We start from the raw sequence: 22,705 nt of genomic DNA, 5'->3' as shown, positions 1-22,705 counted from the left end.
CTTCTGCAGACCTCGGTGAACGTGTGGTTATTTGAGTTACTGTTGTCTTTCTATCAGCTCAACCAGTCTGGTCATTCTCCTCTGACCTCTGGCATCAACAAAGCATTTTCACCCACAGAACTGCCGCTCACTGATATTTTCTTTTTTTCTGACCATTCTCTGTAAACCCTAGAGATGGCTGTGTGTGAAAATCCCAGTAGATCAGCAGTTTCTGAAACACTCAGACCAGTCCGTCTGGCACCAACAACCATGCCACGTTCAAACTCTCTTAAATCCTCTTTCTTCCGCATTCTGATGCTCAGTCTGAACTCCAGCAGATCGTCTTGATCATGTCTACATGCCTTGATGCATTGAGTTGCTGCCATGTGATAGAGGCAAAGAAAAATAATATATTTCATTCAATACCAGAGACTATTGATAAATAATGGTGTAAACTAAATTAAAATTGACAACTTAGTCAAAATGTGCATGATATGTATTTATTGAGTTGTTAGCTTAAACTCTATTGGAATCAACTCAATCGTGTAGCTTACTGCCTATTCAGAGCATTACGAACACATTTACATCTAAGCATTTAATAGATGCTTTTACACACAAGTCAGTCATTTGTGGGGTTTCATTTTAAATGCGTCGCTCCCTTAGAAAGGCAGATATTAGCAAACGTATTATCTCACAGAATGGACCAATGCCGAAAATAACAGCAAGCCACAGAATTAGACGAGCCTTTGAAAGCCTTTGCATTAAACTGAGGGTTTTGGAGTTGGATATTGGCCGTCCGGCTGATGAGTGAGGAGGACAGTAGAAGTCAACCATCCGTCTGGCTGCCGCTGAGACTGTTAACATGCCCCCGAGGTGCCATCAAGACTGTTCTGACGGTCCTTTAGTGATCCAGCTTCTTCTGAAAGAAAAATGTAATGCCTTTCTAACCCTCTTGTGTCATTGCCTGTTCATGCAGAAACCCCAAATGAAACAACAGAGGCACGGGGAAAGCGTGCTTCAGGACCGCCTATAGCTCGTGCTCTGATCGCACTGGGGACCAGAGCTCCAGGAAAGTCAGCAGACGCTTTTCTCGTGATCAAAGATAGACTGAGAACTCTGACAATACAAAGAACAAAGTCCTTGTACACGCTGTACTGCCTGCATGGATTCCTTCCAGAAACCCCAGTATGTTCACCACACGAACCCTTAAAAGACTGCAGAGATACTTTCAGCAGCACAAAGCCTTTAGTCAACAATAGCTCTGACAAAACCCCTACAGGGACCTTGAGAAGTGGGACGTGCTGTCTCAGAAGAATATAGCGTCCTCTATTTCATCCCCTTCAGAATGTTTCAATTGGTTCATTTTCCAGGCATCACAATAGCTAAATCATTGAAGTGGTTGTCCACAGATCGATCTCTGTGTGTAGTTCATAATAGACTGAAGCACAACTTTTTAGAGATGTTTGATGCTGCTCGGTGTTGGTTTGATCTGGCCGCTGCAAACAAATATTTAATCCTCAGTATTTTTGTGTTTTCCAGTACAAATACACTGTAAAAAAATATTTTCATGATATGTTATCACAACTTTTTATCTTTTGTCAAATCAACTTCGATAACTAATGTGTGAAGATAACATACTATTTTGAGTTTCTGTTTATTAAACCATTCCTCTTCATTTTATTAACTAAAATTTTTAATTATACAACGAACTCAACATTTTAAGGCAACAAGGTAACTTGCTTTTTTAAGTTAAACCAACTTTTTCTTTTTACAGTGTATCTTTCTTAAATCTAGACATATTTACTTGAGAAGCAAACTCAATAAATTTTATAAAATAAAATCTCATTAATTAATCATAAAATTAAAAGTGATATTTGCTTACAACAAAAATAAATGTCTACCAATGGGATAACCCTTAATCTCTCAATAATATGACATCTATACTCTATTGATCCAATAAGCAGCCTTTAACCCTCATATTTGATATATTTGATATTAATTTAAGGACGCTAAATGATCAACATGATCAAAACCTGTTGCACACTATCTCCTACATGCCTTCTGTCGTCTGATTGATAGTTTATACTTTTTCATAGCAAGCTAAAGCCTTTCAGTATAAATGTAAAAATGCCTCCTTTAAACGTAAAAATAACTTTTATATTGTTAATATTATTTCAAGACGAACACTTACTGGACACAATTTAGGTATACTTGATTATCCATACATAATTGTTTTAGAAAAATCACATTAAAATGTGAGTATCTAATATAATCCATCTGGCTTTTGTTATTTGTTCATCTCCTAATTATTATTTTTTTTTTTTATGGAATATTGCATTATTTATTATAAATGATGACATATGTGTACATCTTCTTCTTTTTTTTTAATACGTGTGCCTTGCAATCAAAATAACTTCCCTTCCCTCTTCTCTGATGATGTGTTTACTGGCGCGAGGGCGGGGCAACCTCTCACTCACATGGGATCGACCAATAGCAAACCACAACCTAAGCCCTACATTTGTTCTTGTTCAAAAAGGCGTTTCACTGGGATATATGTCACAACAGGGAAGAAAAGACTATCGCAACTAATGCCGACTTTAAGGATAAAACACATCTTATACATCTCTTTTGCAGAATTTTGTTCAGTCTACCAGAAAATGACACTGCAGAAATAGCTTTATTTGAAGGCGTTCTCTGTTGGCACTTCTGAATTGCCATGTTGCAAGCTCAGACCACCTGCTGTTCAACACTTAGACAGCTTGGATCATTTTCCAATCATTTCCAGGCCTCCACATCCAGCCTATCTCAGAATGAACATCTCTCCCGGGGCTGTTCACCAGTCCTGTTGCGTCCGCAGAATACTAACACCTTACACTTTATTACCCAACAACCTTCTCAAGGGCTCTCATGATATCAGCAGAAAACTCCTCAGATTTCTGCCCCTCAAACCTGCTCCATACAACTGGGATGGAAATTGGAAAATCTCCATTTGTACTTCCAGAGTTGCTGTTATTTATAATTATTTTGTCTGTATTTTTATAAATGACAACTCAGTTTGGTCCTCTAAATAAAACAAGGCAATGTTTTTTTTGTTTTTTTTTCGTTCAGTATAGGAATTTTCACTATAAGCTATAAAAGTGTATATATCTGGACTGGTAGGTGGTGTTTTACCATTAAAGTCCCTCAGAGTGAAATGGATAGTCTTGGGACATATATCCCAGTCGAACGGCTTCTGTAACAAGGACAAATGTAGGGTACGGCTTGATTTTGTGGAATTGATTGGATGGTTGTGGTTTGCTATTGGTGGATGTCATGTGAGTGACAGGTTGCCCCGCCCTCATGTCAGTAAACACATCATAATAGAAGAGAGGAGATGTTGCTGCAAGTTTTATATAGTTTTATATGACCAGGCATTCCCGAGTAGCATTGATGCATTTTGAAACGCCAGTGCGCAACACACACTGAACACTTTGTTAAACGCACACTGTTTAAATGGAACGACTGATTTTGATAACTAATTTTGTACTTAATGCAATATATATTATATATATATATATATATTATATATATACTTGTATATACTTGCTAAAATGGAACTGCAAGTATAGGTATACTTTAGGTAGACTTTAAATATCTTGCATTTAAAGACTGACATCGTACAGTGTTCATACTATCCTTTAGCCTGGCTAACGCCAGACCCAATTCTCGTTGAGACTTGGGTCTGGGAACCACATGTGCATTTTCTCGTATTTGAGGCGTGGTTTACGAATGCGCCGGCGCCGTTTATTGGGTGCTAAGAATGTCTATCAAATGCGCCTGTACGTAGCTCATAGCCAATCGTTTCCATTATACCAGATGACGTATGTAGAGAAATGGTTTAACGCCAAACGCTGCTCTTTTTTCTAAATAAAATTGCGATCTAAACTACTTAGAACAATATCTAAGGCTGCATTAAAAGGTAGCTGCGTGTCTGCTCCCATGTTGACTCCATAGATATAAACAAACTGCTTAGTTGTGTCGCAAAGATGTCGTCATCGTCTTGCTGCTCCCTCCCCGTTCTGTGATTGGTTCCCTAAACGAGGCGAAAATCTGGTCCATGGTTTCCAGACTGCCTTTCAGCGAGAATAAAATCGCGCTGCGCAAAGGCAGTATGGGGAAACCCAGGCTAACTATCCTTACTAATAGTGATATTAATTTTAGGCTCAATATTAAGAAATGTGCATTGTGCAATAAAGAAGTACTCTAAATAAAGTTTAATTATAATATTTATATCCCTAATTTGCATGACTCGAGTGCATCTGTATTGATGATGTTACACCCCTACTGAGTGTGTGGAGCAGTGAACACTTCCAGTTTGACAAAGATCACTTTTGAACAAATGAAACGCAGTCTTTGAGTCATAGCACTGCACTAATGAGCCGATTCGATTCGAGAAACAGCAGCACAGGCTTCTGCAAATCACATCAGGCATATCCCATGATCCTTGGCTCAGATGCAGTCACAGCCATTTGCCCTCAGATATAGAAAGACTCAAAATACCTCAAGCCAATTTGGAAACCATACACATCGCCTCCGCTGTCGCAGAGATGCCGCGAGCATAAGTGTTGCCTTATCTCACAGTGAGAAACACTTCCTTTGCATCACCAGGAGTCGCTCTGACACAAAGCCCTCCGGCCAGTTCAAATTGAAATGAAAAGGTTCACTGCAGTTTGCAAATAGCAGAACAAAACAAAGCTGGTTAAAAAGGAAAATGGCCTCTTCGGCTGTTTTAAAATGAATAACCTCTTCCGCAGAAGGAGCCTCTTCAGGGACTGTCTGCTTGCTGATAGTGTGAGACCGCAAGTTGGGAAAGACATGCGGGAACATTGATTACGGAGGAACTGTAGTTCTGTTTAAAGGTAATCTTTACATGTAATTGCCTCAACACTTGAAATGCACACAATTCTGTAATCATTTCAGCAAAGTTGCTTCATTCATCTGTTCAGCTGCTTATCAGATCTTATTGACTCATCCACAAAAGCAACATATTTTTCTTGTCTCATCCATTAAAATATGATTTTATTTAGCTTATTTAGGACAAATTCAGTTCAAGTGTATCTTTAACATCCTGTCAATCAACATTCCTACTATTGCTGTAATTAAGTCCGTAATTAAGTTTTAAAAAAAATATATATTATTATTGAAAGAGATTTTTACTTCTATTCAGCAAGGATGCATTAAATTGATGAAAGAGACAGTAATGTCATTTATAATGTTACAAAAGATTCCTATTTCAAATCAATTCTGTTTTTTTTATAACTTTCCATTCATCAAAGAATACTGAAAAAAAGTATCTAAAAATATGCCTGTTTTCAACATTGATAATAATCATAAATGTTTCTTGAGCAGCAAATCAGCATATTAGGATGATTTCTGAAGGATCATGTGACACTGAAGACTGGAGTAATGATGCTGAAAATTCAGCTTTGATCACAGAAATAAATTACATTTTACAATTCAAATAAAAAAAAGTTATTGCAGTTATACAACTTTGTTAAACGAACATTGAACAAATTTTTTTTTTAAGTAGGCCTTTGACAAAATTGTTGTCTTCATCACTCTCAACGTGCAGAGAGAAAAATTGCAACCCATTTTATTTCTATAATCTGGCGTATTTTGGAGTAAAAAAAAAGGATGGTTTCTATCATCCGGTTATATCTGTATTTAAAAGGATTCATAATCCATCCATGTGATTCAGTTCATATGTTTAATTATTCACGTGAGCTGCTAAAGTGAAACTTTATGTCTGATTATTTTGTACTTGAAATTATGAATAAATTGCTCATATTGAAGTGTAATTCTTTTCAATTGACTTCCCCCAACAATGAACCCAATTTCCTTCTTTTCAAAGCTCCACGTGCATTATCACATGTAATTATGCAAATGGTTCGAAAAGTGATGTTTGAGGGGTTGAAATGTGAGGCACTTATAAGTCTGAGAGCTGATGCTGTGGAAGCGTTTAGCATGCTGAATAAAGTGGTTCGTGGATGGTGTGTGAGACTAGTCCACTAAACGCTGCTGCCGCTGCTAGTTGCTGAAAGTTTCCGTTTTCAAGGGGAACCATCATGTATAAAATGTACTTCACAACAACAGATCAATATCCTAACAAATAGAATACCTTTAAATAATGTAGTCTATAGTTGCTGATTTATGCTGGAAAACTTCTATTTGAGAAATTCTGTTTATAATACCCTATTGAGTTTATAAGTATAAGTATTGTATATTAGTAGCCAACATTGCATATATTTTTCAGCGGCATGGAGTTTGTATGGAAGAACATTTCCACCAAAAAAAAAACACAATCAAAAAAATATAAATCAGACATAAATATTCAAAATTATGTCAAGTCATAGTTATGACATACTAATTATGAGATAAAAAATTGGGTCTTTCTATGTCATAATTATGACTTTTTTTTATAATTTAGACTTTGTGATGTCATAATTTAGACTTAGTGAAGACTTAATATGATATTTTGTGATTTTGTTTTCTTGTGAGGCAGAAATGGGCATGAAAAATGTGAGTACGATTATTTTCTTTTATAGACATGGGTTTCTTTTTTTATGAGTAAACCTTTATTTACATTTTCAGAATGATTTTAGGACACTTTGTTTAAAATTTTATGTTAATCATATATTTATTTTAAAAAGTAACTGTACTGAGTAGGGAACGATTAATCGTGATTAATCGCATCCAAAATAAAAGTTTGTGTTTACATAATAAATGTGTGTGTATTGTGTATAATTATTTTGTATATATAAATACACACACACACGTGCATGTATATATTTAAGAAACATTTGTTATTTATATATACAATATTTATATTTATAATATACATTATATATAAATCTATGTAGAGTATAACATGCAAATATTTCTTAAATATATACAAGCATGTGTGTGTATTCATATATATAAAATAATTATACACAGTACGCGCACATTTATTATGTAAACACAAACTAATATTTTGGATGCGATTAATCGTTTAACAGCCCCAGTACTGAGTAATTTAAGGGTTTTGTATGATTATCTATATAGAGCACAATCAATACAAAATTAGGCTCTCTAGATAGTTTATATAGGCTACACATCCATGATACACGACTCATAAAATCTCATATTTTCACATTTGACACTTTAAGTGAAATTAAAGACGTTATGAAATCTCACATGGAGTGAAAAGCACATCAGAAATGGATGGGATTAGGGATTAGGGCTCTTCTGACAGCGTTTCAGGTATAATCCGCTGTTCAGTGGGCAGGTATTTTAAGTCGTGTGGATACTTGAGCTCTTTGAATGTGTTGCTCTCTGCTGGAGAGATGCTTTGATCTGTAAACTTATATTCTCCTGCTCTCGCACCTCCTGCCTTATTGAAATCCGTGCTTTGCTCTTACGGATGTGGAATTTTCCAAAGACGCAGCAGGGGTTTGCTTTTGTCTGAAGGAACACGGAAGCTTCCTTTATCTTTATTGATGAATGCCCTTTCGCTTCTTTTTTATGTCTCAGTTCTCATTCAGTTTTTATGCATGTAACCCGCCTGCTAAAGACTGTGTGATTTCGCTAATCCTTTAAGATAATTAAAAATCACACTGTATGACATGGATCTAATAAACTTGGGTGTGACATGTAGACTGTACGATTATGACACATATTGAATCGTATAGGCTACGACGCAAGATAATATAGAAGAATAAAATATCATCAGCATGAGCTAGTGGTAAACAAATAGAGCAAGATCATCCGCACTTTTGGTTTTTATGTGAGCTAAAAAAGAGGAGGAATTGAAGACACGTCATGATTAGGGAAAAGAGGCCTACTTGGCTTGCCAATCTTGCAAATGAAGCTTGAGGGGACTAGTTTTAGCGCCATGTTTTTTTGATCAATATGCCATTTCATGTTGATTTTTATTGGTTAGTCAGTATCTGTAGGTCGTAGCAGCAAACCAAAGTCCTTTTAAGCAAGTTGTGCCACTCGGCCGCCATCTTGGCAACGCCTCCGGGCAGCTATTTCGGACTAACAAGACCTGGCTCCTATCTAAATGAATGGGCAGAGAGTCAGAACTGCACTTTCACTGGTCACCGGGACATAAAAACTCTATGTATAGAAACAGCAGTAAAATATGATAAAAAATCGCTGAAAAAATTGGATGACTTTGCCCCAAAATAAGGTTTAAAACGCCTTTTTCCCCACAGGTTATACTTTTACTACGCATGCGCAAGGGTTCGTCTCTGCTTTCGCGAAACCTCAACTGTGCGCATGCGTCAGTGGAACCAGACGATAGGCTTAAATGTTTCCCGGCGTGACTGTTAAAAGCAGATGATTGGCTTTCCAGCGGGAGGGGCGGGACATGTGCATACAACCGCCATCTTTGCCGTTACGGGTTTTCCTTATATAGTTGTATTGAGGATTGAAGATTGATCGGACCAAAGATTGATGCTTTGGTCACAAGATTGTGACAATAGCCTTCTTTGAGCCTCTCTCACTGTACGGCGTAGGACCAGCGTTTAGGAGACACGACCACAGAAATCGCCACGATTGATCATCTTTCGTCTGCAACAGCCCAAAATCAAAAACACGGTTTGAAATCGCTCGTGTTTCTGACTTCACAAACTACCTTGTAACCAATCAGATCAATGTGTGATCGTCAACCAGTGGATCTCTGAGCTGTTGTGAGTGAGTGGAGGCGGGGCTCATTTTTCATATTTATAGAACCACGTATACTAAATTAAGCGAGGGTGTCGAGTTACATTCAAGCCATTTTAAGGCATGAAGCATTTTTTTTCCTATATTTTTTTTTTTTAATATGTCATTTTGGTGATTAAAGATGAGTTTTAAGGGATAACATTATTGACTACAGGGGGACTTTAAAACCTTAATACACAACTTAAAATCACAACTTCCACAAATTAACTCATATTTCATATAATTCATTTAGGTATATACATTTGTTTATCACATTGACTTGCAGTGTTTATGTGGGTTGTAAAAAAAATTGCACATTGGAAAATATGTTCTGACATCTACATATCTTCCCGCTGCTCCTGGTTTTCTTTTTTGCAGATCCGCACTATTCCTCCCTGCCGTTCCACATTCACTGAGCAATAAAGCGCTCTCAGCACAGACCGCAGCGCTCCAGATTAGCTTTAACTAATTAGCTTTAAAAAGTTCCTGAGCAATTATGCACTGGTCTAGCCTGGCAAGCCAGACCCACATCAAGATGTTGGGTATGGGAACTCAACATTGGCAGGGCTCAATACGAGGGGCGGGATAAACGGTTGTCTTTCAAATTCTCTCTGCACGCAATAGAATAGCGCTACAACCAACCAGAGCAAGAAGAAGGTGACTTAGTCAGAGAGAGAATGACTTCAGTGCCGTTGTTGTGCCGAATTTCGACCCCCTGCCAAATGATTACCCCCCTCGTTGAAGTCAGTACCTGATTGCCTAATCCTAACCCCTCCCCCACAACTAATCCTAAACCTACCAATGCTAGGGGGGTAATAATTTGGCGGTGGTCGAAATTCGGCACCACACCGTTCTTTGTTCTTTTCTCAAAGAAAAGCTTAACTCCAAGTCTTCCAGAGTCGCGGCCAACCCAGATTCGAAAGACCGCTGTTCGCCAGCAGCAGCAGCCATTCTTTGTTTTCAAGTAGCAGGGTACTGTCGCAACTCTGTCGTCGTTATGTTAAGCCCGCCCGCCCGCCGACTCTACACGATGTGATTGGCCTGACTAGAGTTTGGTTTTTCCAGCTCGAAAGCCAACGGAGAGTTGCTAGACCACCCTGGCTGCAAAATAAAATTTGCTGCCGCTAGGGTGTGTCTAGATTTCTATGCTAGCACTGGTCACCTTTAGCCTGGTTCTAACAGACTCTCTACATTTCATTTGTACAGAGAGTCTGGCCTCTCTCCATTGACGAGCGTTAACTTCCTTGAAGGCTGGTACTCTGTTGAAGTTTAAAACTATTGGATCTGCCCAGAGTCACTCTGGATCTGCCATAACCAATCGCTGACGTTTGGTCGTGACGTATGACGACTCAAACTAGCGCGCGACCTCAACGTCATCGTTCTCAGCCACTCCCTCTGTTCGCTGATTGGACCGGTTAAAAATTGACTGGAGAAAACCAAAGAATACACCACAATCCCAGACGTAATTCTGAAGGAAAATTAAAATTGAGCGGAAGTACGTAGGAGGGCGGAGCCAGGCTAGTTCACCTTCAGAATGAAATGAAAATTATAAAATGCCATCCTCATTACCTCATTTGCAGCGTACCACGGAGACAACACATGTGGCAGTTTTCCCACGGGAATGAGATCCGTTTATCTCAATTACTTCTCTTAGACAGGAATGAGATTAAAGGTATGTTTACACGACAACGATATGCTTAAAACATAGAAGTTTTTCGCGTTCAGACGATACCATTGTCAAAACGATCCCCATTCACACGAATCCGCGAAAACGACTAAAAACGCTGTATTCTGCTGCCAGGCCATTAGATGCCGATGAAACACTATAGACTGAACACGTAATACGCCGTCATAGTCTCCAGAGATCGTTTTGACAATGGTGTCGTCTGAACATGGAAAACTCAAAGGTAAAACTTTTCCGTACCCTAAAAAGAGATCAAATATTTCTCAATATAAACTCAAATATTTTTCATTACACTCTTCTAAGACTGAATGATCATTTAAAAAACTCTATACTCTTACCATATAACAACAATTTACTCATCTTTTTTTTTCTTTTCTTTTTTTGTCCCTTCTGAATTGTAGGATAAGATAAAAAATATCCCCGTGACGTTAAAGAACATCTGAAATATACATTTTCATCAGGATAATGGGTGACTGACACTGTTTGTCCGGTAAGTGTCTGACCTCTCAGCATTTATCTCTTTTCTATATATCATCACTGTGTAACAATAACCCTCCTCATCTTTACAGCCATTGCATGATATTTTCCACTCCAGTATTCTCCATTCATGTCCTCTGGTTTAGTGTGAGTTAATAACATTATCACGGCACGTGCCGCATGTTTGTGGCGTGAGTGATAACACGTCATTTCTTTTCTGAAGAACCTTTTTAACTCAGTTACTTTTAAGAAATTCTATACTTGTGTTAAAAGCGTGCACATAATTATTTAAATGCATGTGCTTGGTAATCTTTAATCGAAATAACTTCCCACTCCCTCCTCTTCAACATCTCTTCTCTGATGACGTGTTTACTGGCGCGAGGGCGGGGCAACCTGTCACTCACATGAGATCGACCAATCCAATCAATTCCCCATTGACAAAATCAAGTCCCGCCCTACATTTTTTCTTGTTAATGAGCCGTTTCACTCGGATATAGGGAAGAAAAGACAATTGCGACTTCCATTTCAAGACTTTAAACATAAAAGAAGATCATTTGAGAAATGCCTCCCTTTTTTGTCCATTTAGTGGGAGTGAATGATCACCAAAACTGTTTGATACCAACATTTATGCATCTTGTGTTCATACAGGTTTGGTACGACATGAGGGTGAATAAATAATGTCAGTATTTTCATTTATTCAGTTAATCAAACTGTGTCTATACATGTCAGACTTTTAGAAATATGCTCAAGCTCAAACAACTAGTAATTATAAGTTTCATTATATAGGCCTAGTACACTGGCACACAAATGAACAGGATGTTCATAAAGAGTAAGAGATTGATGCGTGGTTTATATGAGGATGTCGACTTGATCATTTTTTTTGACATTTTAATATCACATCAGCTTCTATCATTGGATCAGACAGGCTGAAATGTTCTAGTGACACAAAACTGACATGAATCTGACAGCTCTTTAGTTCTATGGCCTCATGGGATAATAAAGTGTCAGTTATATAGTGTACCAATTCAAAGATCACATGCTTGAACATCTTTGAAACATAAATTGGACATGATAAAATTAGACTCAAATCAGTTGTATGATGTATACATAACTTGTGTTCAGTTGAGTACTTGTAATAACCTAATTTGATTTCCAAGGTTTAAATTGTTTTAATATTTCGTTCAATATATGAAGACATGATGAGAACATGATAATGTGCTATGCAGGAATGACATTGACAGCATCTTCTTTTGCTTTTCCATGCCTCTCTCTCTCTCTCTCTCTCTCTCTCTCTCTCTCTCTCTCTCTCTCTCTCTCTCTCTCTCTCTCTCTCTCTCTCTCTCTCTCTCTCTCTCTCTCTCTCTCTCTCTCTCTCTCTCTCTCCTCTTCTTTCATTTCCTCTGTTGGTTCTCAAAAAGCTCCATATGTCACAGTTGGCTACTCTCACCTCTGCTTCTTTTCTTCTCATTGATTCTCACTGTCTGTCCGTCCATATCCTGCTCTTTCAGAGTCACTCACTATCTATCCATCTCTCACTTTCTGTCTTTTGTTAGTGTGTTGATCTGGTTGTCTGCTTGGCTCTCTGTAATTCTGCTTAAACTGTGATTTGTTTTTCTTCCACTGCAGAATATTGGACAGTGACAGTGACACTTTCACATTGCCAGATCATGAACAAAGCCAACGTACTTAGACTGAATGGGACTGATGAGAAATGCTGTTGGCATCAAGGCAATAATCACAAAGCAATCACAAAGATGCATATTTTTATTTTATTTGTTGGGCATACTAACAGGAAAAGTGTTCACATTGCTCATGTGCATGTAAATATTGTTTGCATGTGCATGAAGCATTTGTGTTTAGCTAATGTAATTCCTTTTACAAAGAGTCTGTGCTAAACTTCAAAGTTTCAGGATAAAACAACCATCTTCACTTATATATTCATTATGCAAGCAGACAGGCCATGCTGACTTTCAATCACTAATGAGAAGCCTTTGTGTCTAATTACAGTGCAGAGATGAAATGTCTATGGCTTTCTCACTATGGAGCTGATGAATGTATAAATGTAGGTTACATCTCAAGGTCAGACAAATCTCTGCATCATTACGACACATTTAAAGGTAATATGAGCTTGAAGCTTCATGGGCAGAATGTACAGGAGTGTTCCCAGCTAACAAAAATATATTTTTTTATATATATTTTACAACCCTTTTTCTTGGTTATGCAGACATTATTGGGGGTAGTAGTGCATTAGTAACACAATCAGATTACTTTTTTTTACTGTGTATAGTAGTTGTGTACTTTGTATAAACATTATGGTTATTGTAGTTCTGGACATGTACTATTCTCACTTGTACAAAACAGAGAAATGTAAATTCTGAATATTACTCAAACCTGCAATAATTAAATATGTTAAATAACACAAAATACATGTATTAGCCAATGTATTTTGCAGCTGACTTTCGGTGATCCAATTAAACCTTACTAATAAGGATAATTATTTAGATAAACATAGAGCATGTGTTCATATCCACACATTGCATTCAAAAGCATGTCAGTCAGATCCAACACTGAATTGACCCTTCACAGGGAGCTTGATTGACAGGTGATCTGACCAATCATACTTCGCCATCCGCCATTTTGTCCAACAAAGCAGTCAGGAGAGTTAGTAGATTAACATTGGAGGATTTGATAAACGGAGTACTGACGCCTTTCCGCGGTTAAAACAATATTCCTTCTGATGTTCATTCATGTTTATTTGATGCTATAAATGAACTAGAAGGAAGAGATGATCGGTTCACCAGCAGCTTTAACTGATGCTCTACAGCGATCTGTCAGACACATTAAAGAGCCACAAAACGGTATTTAATATCAAAAGTAAGCTGGTCTGTCCTGTCTGTCAGCGCGTGTCTGTGTCCTCTCTGCTCGCGATGTATTTTTCACTGCGTGAGAACATGGTGTGGCGTGAAAGTGGCGTAGCTTGTCGGACATAGCGACAGTAAATAAGGCGGGCGGGTCTTTGCAAACGGTCAATTGGTACTTAGAGCAACTTTGTTTGTTTTTTGTTTTTTAAGATTCACTATGGAGTGTTGTTGAAAGAGAAAGTCGCCTTTATTTATATAGCACTTTATACAAAAGACACTGCAGCTTCACAGTAGTAAACATGAAAATAACAATCCATGATGCAAAGCAAAAATCATCAAATGAGTCAAATTCAAAGCAGCAGAAAGACTTTCTTTTAGGAGACAATTACTTTAATTGTCATGCACTTTGATATTTACAACTTTGTAGACCTTTTACATTCACAAACAGCAATATATTACACTGCATGAAAGGTAATATTTGAAGAAGCATAATACTGGCACTTTAAATAATTATTAAGAGGTTATATCAATTAGATGAATTTGCCCTTTCCTCTTGTGAGACTGCTGGTATATATCTGGTGTCGGTGTTGATGTGTGTTCACCCTCGACTCATGATGGCTGTGGACCGTGTCTGTAAATGTTTTCTTGTTCTCTTCTTCCTTGAGCTTGAACTTTGAATGCCCAGATGAAAAATCAATACGTGGCGAAGCTTCTCTCTAGGTCATCGCCGCGGCCTGTCAGCAAACACACGCAACGCACGACAGTTTATCTGCCTGTGTAAGTTTACTCGTAACTCTCAGGGAAGAAAAATCACAAATGAGATCTCGCTAAAGTCAACATGAATGTTTGCAACCCATTTCACTTCTGGCTCATTTGCAATTGAAATTGGATATATTTAACGGGGAAGGACTTTATATTCATGGGAATATAAAGTAAAATGTCTGTTTCAAGCTCACATTGACTTTAATTATGTCTCCAACAGTGTAATGAGATTATGTGGAGTAATGTTTCTCCTACGATAACAATTAATTTCACAAGTGTCTCAGAGATCTCAGCAACATCTCACATTTTCTAAGATATTGGACTTAATTTAATCTCAATCAAAAGTCAGAGATCTTAATATGAACTCAAACATTTCTCATCAAATTATTAGACAAATCAAATGATCTGATTTGCTATCTATATTATTTTTAGCTCTCTGTATGACAAATATTGACCCATTTGTCTGTTTTTGCTTGTCGGAAGGAAATACAAAGTTTGTACTAAAATGAGACCTAACAACAAACTAAATTAAGTCTTCTGAGAAATAAAAGAGCAACCTGTTATGATTTCAACCTGTGTTCCCCTGTCCTGCCCCATGTTTTGCAGTTCCCTGTTATGTTGATAGTTTCCCCAGGTGTTTCATATTAGCCATGCCCTCTTGTTTAGCTTGTTAGTCTCTGTATTTAAACCCTGTGTCTTGTTTCAGTGTTTGTGGGTTCTTGATTTTGAATGTGATTGGGTCCCTGGGTCTTGGTCCCTGGGTCTTGGTCCCTGAGTCTTGGTCCCTGGGTCTTGGTCCCTGAGTCTTGGTCCCTGGGTCTTGGTCCCTGGGTCTTGGTCCCTGGGTCTTGGTCCCTGGGTCTTGGTCCCTGAGTCTTGGTCCCTGGGTCTTGGTCCCTGGGTCTTGGTCCATGAGTCTTGGTCCCTGGGTCTTGGTCCCTGGGTCTTGGTCCCTGGGTCTTGGTCCCTGGGTCTTGGTCCCTGGGTCTTGGTCCCTGGGTCTTGGTCCCTGGGTCTTGGTCCCTGGGTCTTGGTCCCTGGGTCTTGGTCCCTGGGTCTTGGTCCCTGGGTCTTGGTCCCTGAGTCTTGGTCCCTGAGTCTTGGTCCCTGAGTCTTGGTCCCTGAGTCTTGGTCCCTGAGTCTTGGTCCCTGAGTCTTAGTCCCTGAGTCTTGGTCCCTGAGTCTTGTGCCCGGTTGCATAAAGCACCTTAAGTGAAAATTTCCCTTAAGTTCGCCCTTATGTTTCCCTTAAACCTAAGGGTGTTGCAGAAAAATACCCTTAAGTGTTACTTAACGTTTTTTTTTAAGTGAAACGTCATAAACACTTATAATTTCCCTTAAATGCTGTTTTTTTCTCTTAAGTAATCCCTTAAAAAGCGTTAAGTGTTGCATAAAACCCCTTAACGGTCATTTCCCTAAGTATAACATAAGGTTTGGAAATCGTAACCTTAAGAGTAACGCGGACAAAAAAATAAGACGACATGGCTGAATTTATGGAACCAGCTGAAGATCATTATGTGCCAAGAATAATTTTTAGGGATAGGGAGAACCCTTTGGACCATCTTAGTGTGGCGTTGTGAGGAAATTAAATGCCCAATTCAATGGCCTAAAACACACGAGAACCAAGATTAAAACCATACTTTCAATGTAAGGTGGACATAGAAAAATGAGTGGGTTTACATACCGACCAGCAGAGCTTTCACTCACACATCCGGCAAACCAGTCCCTCCTCTCACCTACTACATCAGAGGAATTCACGCGTCATCCACCGGCAAAATAATTCAGTCCCCCGCCCGCATATAAACAATACAATGGACCTACCGAACAGAAGAGTAGCAGCCACTCAGCCCTTCACCGCACGGCGTATTACAGGTTCGAGCGATTGGGAACTACAGCAGCAATGTGACTGTAAACTCAAGCAGTAGAGCGCGAATCCCTCACAGCACACTGAGTTATGCGTGCGATCAGTTCTCCTTTTCCCCACATGGAACTATAGCAGCGAGGTAGATGTAGAATGATCCAGCTACCCAATTCGTCCCTCCCGCCAGACACCAGCACACACACCGAGCAGACGAGCACCGGCAGCCAACACCCAGATGACGCGAGGATGACGCAATATCCTACCACTCTGGGGACACCCTTTATATAGTCCAAATAATGCTGCCAATAATCCTGGGGCGGAGTCCTATTTAAAAGGACCACCTCACCACATTAGCGATGAAAAATTGTTGCAAGAATACCGTTTTGATCGACGCGCAATATTTGACATCACTAACAAACTAGACGGCGACCTTGACCGTGTCACACATCGCAACCACTCTTTACCTGCCGTGTTACAACTGCTTATAGCACTGCGTTTTTTTGCAACTGGGAGTTTTCAGACGATAGTGGGAGATGTTCACCGGGTTGCGGGAGCTCTTTCCCGTTAGTGTTAGTGTTTTGCGTATCTATGGCAACAACAGACTTTTATAACGTGAATCCAGGATCGCTGTCGTGAAACACTTAAATGTTTCCATTACCTAAGAGAATCGTTTAAGAGGTTATATGCAACACCCTTAAATTATTCTCTTAGGTAAGGGGAAATCGCCCCTTAAGTGTCATACTTAAGGGAAAAACTTAAGGTGCTTTATGCAACCGGGCATTGGTCCCTGAGTCTTGGTCCCTGAGTCTTGGTCCCTGAGTCTTGGTCCCGTTAGTCTCTGTATTTAAACCTTGGTCCTGAGTCTTGGTCCCGTTAGTCTCTGTATTTAAACCTTAGTCCTGAGTCTTGGTCCCGTTAGTCTCTGTATTTAAACCTTGGTCCTGAGTCTTGGTCCCGTTAGTCTCTGTATTTAAACCTTGGTCCTGAGTCTTGATCCCTGAGTCTTGGTCCCTGAGTCTTGGTCCCGTTAGTCTCTGTATTTAAACCTTGGTCCTGAGTCTTGGTCCCGTTAGTCTCTGTATTTAAACCTTGGTCCTGAGTCTTGGTCCCGTTAGTCTCTGTTTTTAATCCTTGGTCCTGAGTCTTGGTCCCGTTAGTCTCTGTTTTTAATCCTTGGTCCTGAGTCTTGGTCCCGTTAGTCTCTGTATTTAAACCTTGGTCCTGAGTCTTGGTCCCGTTAGTCTCTGTATTTAAACCTTGGTCCTGAGTCTTGATCCCTGAGTCTTGGTCCCTGAGTCTTGGTCCCGTTAGTCTCTGTATTTAAACCTTGGTCCTGAGTCTTGGTCCCGTTAGTCTCTGTTTTTAATCCTTGGTCCTGAGTCTTGGTCCCGTTAGTCTCTGTTTTTAATCCTTGGTCCTGAGTCTTGGTCCCGTTAGTCTCTGTATTTAAACCTTGGTCCTGAGTCTTGATCCCTGAGTCTTGGTCCCTGAGTCTTGGTCCCGTTAGTCTCTGTATTTAAACCTTGGTCCTGAGTCTTGGTCCCGTTAGTCTCTGTATTTAAACCTTGGTCCTGAGTCTTGGTCCCGTTAGTCTCTGTTTTTAATCCTTGGTCCCGAGTCTTGGTCCCCCGTGCTTATTTTTGCTCTGTTAATGTTGTTATTGTAGATTTTCATGTTGATTTTCAGAAATCCCAGAATCAACTTGCATATTTCTCACCAAACTGTTGCAACACTAAATGATAAGAACTATACTTTATAATGTTTTTTGTGTCAGTTTTGCTTCTCCAATTAAATTTTAGAAACATCTGAGATAAAGTTGACACTTAAATGACACACAGCTGAAAACACAGATTTCCGCATGAATAATGCAGATGTGCTTTCTGATAAATGTTAATGAGTGGATAAGAAATTGATGCCAGACATATGTCTGTAAATAGCCCATCATGACACGATTAAAGGTCTGATAGTCTTTCCGATGAAAGATGCGAGAGAGGCAATTAAATAAAATGAGCTTTTCCTCTTCATTCAAAAAAGTTGGGACTGGGAGATAGAAATGCTTTTCTTACAGATAAACTAGAAGTTGTAATCACCTCATGCTGTTTTCTTTTTCTTGGCAGCTTGTTTCTGTCCTTTTACACTTTTTTTAGGGGGAAAAGAAGTAATGTAGTGTCCTCTGTGTTTTTCACGAGTGTGGGAGTTCATTGATCAGTACAGAACAAACAATCTTCCTGACAGCGGGGAGCCACACAAAAAGAGATGTTTACTGTGTGACTGGGATTAAATAGACAAAAGACCAACTTCTGCAGTGTGGATGCAGACAGATCAGACAAATCATACAGTACCACCAGAGGAAAACAGGGGTATATGAAACCACAGGGTTTTCCATCTCTCATCTGAGGAAATCAAGTCATTTTTGAGCTATGTTCTGATGAAAGCTCATGTTGACTACGCCACCCCACTACAACGTGGATATTTGTATGTGCATTGTTGTGGTTGATTGGGTTGTTTGTCATGTTGCTCATGTGAGATCTTAAACGCCCGTCTGAAAGGACTGAATTTTGGATTTTCCATTAAATTATAGTTCTTTGTGCGTCCATCCACTACAAATATTGAATGGCAGAGTGTGTGTAAAGACATTTTTGTCATGTAATACTTACTGGGTTTCAATTGGTTGAGTTTTAAATATCCTTTGGTGCTGATACAACGTTAGCTAAAGGCTGGAATACATTAAACAACTTTTAAAACATATTTTAAAGTCTCCCTAGTCAATAATTGTATCAAAAGTCACGTTTGATCACCAAAAATGACATATTTAAAAAAAATTTTTTTATTGAATAGCATTAAAATAGCTTGAATATAACTCTACACCTTTGCTTCATTTAGTATGCACGGTTCTATGAATATGAAATATGATGTAAATGAGCCCCGCCTCCACTCACTCACACCAGCTCAGAGATCCACTCGTTGACGATCACACGTTGATCTCTTTTGTCTTCGGTTCACAAGCATTGAAAATAAAAATACCAAAAATGCAGAGAAAATACTCAGCAATGTGTCATGTCCACACGTCACCTCCTGATGAATCCTCCATAAAGGGAACAGAGCAAGAACACATCTGGGAATTTGAACTGCACTTTGAATTGGAACAGTACTTGGGCGTCGACTGATGATGTTTCACAAAAACAAAAGTACAGACAAGAAAAATATTGAGCATATTGAAAAACGGCTTTTCTCATAGTATCCATCGCAGCAATCCATATTATATGACTGTTTACTGCAATACAGTCTGATGACCAAAGTTTTGTTGTGGATGAAAGTTTGTTCCGTTGCTATGGATACCTCCTCCTGTTGCTATGGATACCTCCTCATTCAGTCCACAAGGTTATTGCTCGCAAACTCTAATTTGTAATCTATAACCTTTGTGGTAACTGATATGGTTTAAGATGCATTGTAACTAATTATTGAGTGGGAACCATATAAAGGTTTTCTGTTGCTTTTAAGCGATGGTAACATGGCTCCACTTTTCTTTTTTTTCTTTTTTTTGAGAAAGTTCACAAACAAAGCAAGGTAGAAAACGTGTAGGTTTGTTACTCATATTGAGTTTAATTTGACGGGAAGCGTCGCCCACCTGTAATGTGGTGTTGTGAGTGATAACGCAGTGACGGTGTGGGTGGAAGTCATGACAGAGGTCTTAAAAGATTATTCCGTGTTAGATTTATGCAAACAGATGAAGTCGTGTGACGAATGTGTCTAGACCAGACAGAAAACGAAAGCTAATGCGGTTTGTTTCTTGGCAGGTCAGATTAATGACGTCTCTGAATCAGTGAGTTAAAACAGTCGGAAGTCGGAGTGCAAAAGAGAAAACATCAGGCAGAAGAAACAAAGTCTAAACTATGTTCAATTAAGTCACGTAAACATTGAGTCTCTCATTTTCTTTCTTTCGCTCTATTTGGGGTTTTTTTTCTCCACTTTTCTTCTGCAGTAGGTAAACCTGAAGTTTCCAACATTGTGAACAACACATCCTTATACTTTTTGTCTTGCATTTGAACATTGCAATTTTATATACACAGGAAAGGAAGTTGCAAGTACAATCAACTTGGATGTATAAGCCATTTCAACGTAAATTACATTAAACTGACTTAAAAAAAAAAATTGGTTTTGGGTTTAGTTGAATATTGTATGACATACAAAAGTTGAAAATTGCTGTGTTGTCATAACTTATTGATCATATAATTTTTGTATAGTGTGTATGAAATTTTCATGTTCACGCGGCTCCATTTACTGAGAATGACCCGTAATGTTTGTAAATTAATTATATATATTATAAAGATATAATATAACTTATTAACTGCATATATATATAACATTTATTTAGTATATTCATAAATTCAAAGTGTAGTCATAAATATATATAATAAATGTTTTTGTTTTTTAGTATAAATCAATTATCCAATTCTATACCCAATACCTAAGCTTAACCTTACAAACTATTATTAAGCAGTAATTATGAGTTTATTGAGGCAGAAGTTGTAGTTAATAGTTAGTTAATAGTGGGAATTTGACCCTATCTAAAGTGTGACCCCAATTTGTTCCTTTCTAATGACAGTTTGTGTTTTTATGCTGATTGGGCAGTATACATTACGTGTATTTAATATAATAATACATTTAAAGTATGCATTATGAGATAATTTACTACTTTTCTTGTTTTTCTCATGTTTCCCAACTCATCTGAACACAGAATGGCCCTGCGTTGCTGTCGGGCTCATTCATTTTCATGCGTCGAGTACAGAAGGTTTGATATCGCTGTAAAGGTCAGTTCAATCAAATGGTAATGGCTTTAAAGCCAGTCTATTTTCACTGCCCGCCTTTTATGCCGTGAACTGATGGGAACAGCTTTGTGCGAGTAATTTCTGACATTAACTTCAGATAAGCAGGCCAAAGAAGCCAAGAAAATAATTTTAGGACATCAGAGATCCATTTAATAATGGATAATATGGAGTAGTTAGAAAATAATAATCGGTGACATCATCTGAAAAGCAGAGACGTCATTGCATTTTTACCAAAGATTACAAAGAAAAATATTTCTTATCAATGATTTGTTCACAATAACACCATGCAGGAACTTATAAAGAAAGTTAATAAAAAAATACATGTATTGAGTAATACTGATACTGCAGATCTATTTTAAAAAAATGCACAATAATGTCTGCTTTGCATGTCATGTTCATTTGGCTGCACTTGACTGTTTTTTACATGTCAATCATTTTTCTTTTTTTCTCCAGCAGATGAAAAAATAAAGAGCTTTACAGCCTGTTGCCATAGGAACGATCTCGGATATCCCACCGTTTATGTGAGAAAAAAAATTACATCATGCATTTAACAAAATCCAGTTACATCAAGTTAAATCCACATTTACATACCGGTGCTTTAAAGATCCCAAACTAAAATACTGATTCAAACAATGGAATGATGCATCAAGAACTGTATTTACAGTAACAGTATCAACCCATGGGTGGGTCAAAAATGGACATACCCAAGCATTGGGTCTAAAAATGTAATGTGAAAATTGAAACCGACAGTTGGATTTTATCAATATTTGACCCAAACATGGGTTGAAACAACCCAGAGTGTACTTTGATACTGTACTTAATTTTTTTTGAAGTATCTGTATGTTTATTTTGAGAAACTCTTTGTCAGGTTGGTTTTGTGACAGAGCCCTGATACTGCCGTGTTGTGTTGTCTTGTCGTTGTGTGAGCGCGCGCTCTCTTGTCTGCATGTCTTGTTTCACGTTGGGAGCGTGGTATTCGGATCCCGGTGTTGTGCCGAATTTCGACCCCCTGCTAAGTTATTACCCCCCTAGGTGAAGTCAGTACCTGATTGCCTAATCCTAACCCCTCCCCCACAACCAATCCTAAACCTACCAATGCTAGGGGGGTAATAATTTTGGCTGGGGTCGAAATTCGGCACAACACCGGCACTCATGTCTAGTTCTGTTTCGGTTTCGTGTTGGGCTTCGGACACTCGCTCTCCCTGGTCTGTCTTTATTGTGAGTGCACAGGTTGTGTGTCCTCTCACTCACCGTGCGCTTATGTCTTGTGTGTTTTGGTGTGTTTGGTTTGTTTTCATTGGCCAGACTCTCTTGTGTTGTCTGTTCTGTGTAGCACGCGGTTTGTTTACACCGGCCGCGTGCTTTCATGTCAGTCTGTGAGTGTTCTCACTGACTACGTATTCGTTTTATGTTTTGTGTGAACACATAGCTTATGAGTTTTATCATTGCGTGTGCGTGTCTCGTTTTGTGAGCACATGCCTTGTAATTGTTTTCACTGTGCTTGTGTTTTAGTCTTCTTTGTGGT

This window comes from Phoxinus phoxinus (genome assembly GCF_949152265.1).
Source record: "Phoxinus phoxinus genome assembly, chromosome: 5".
Lineage (NCBI taxonomy): Eukaryota > Metazoa > Chordata > Actinopteri > Cypriniformes > Leuciscidae > Phoxinus > Phoxinus phoxinus.
This window is presented reverse-complemented; position numbering follows the sequence as displayed.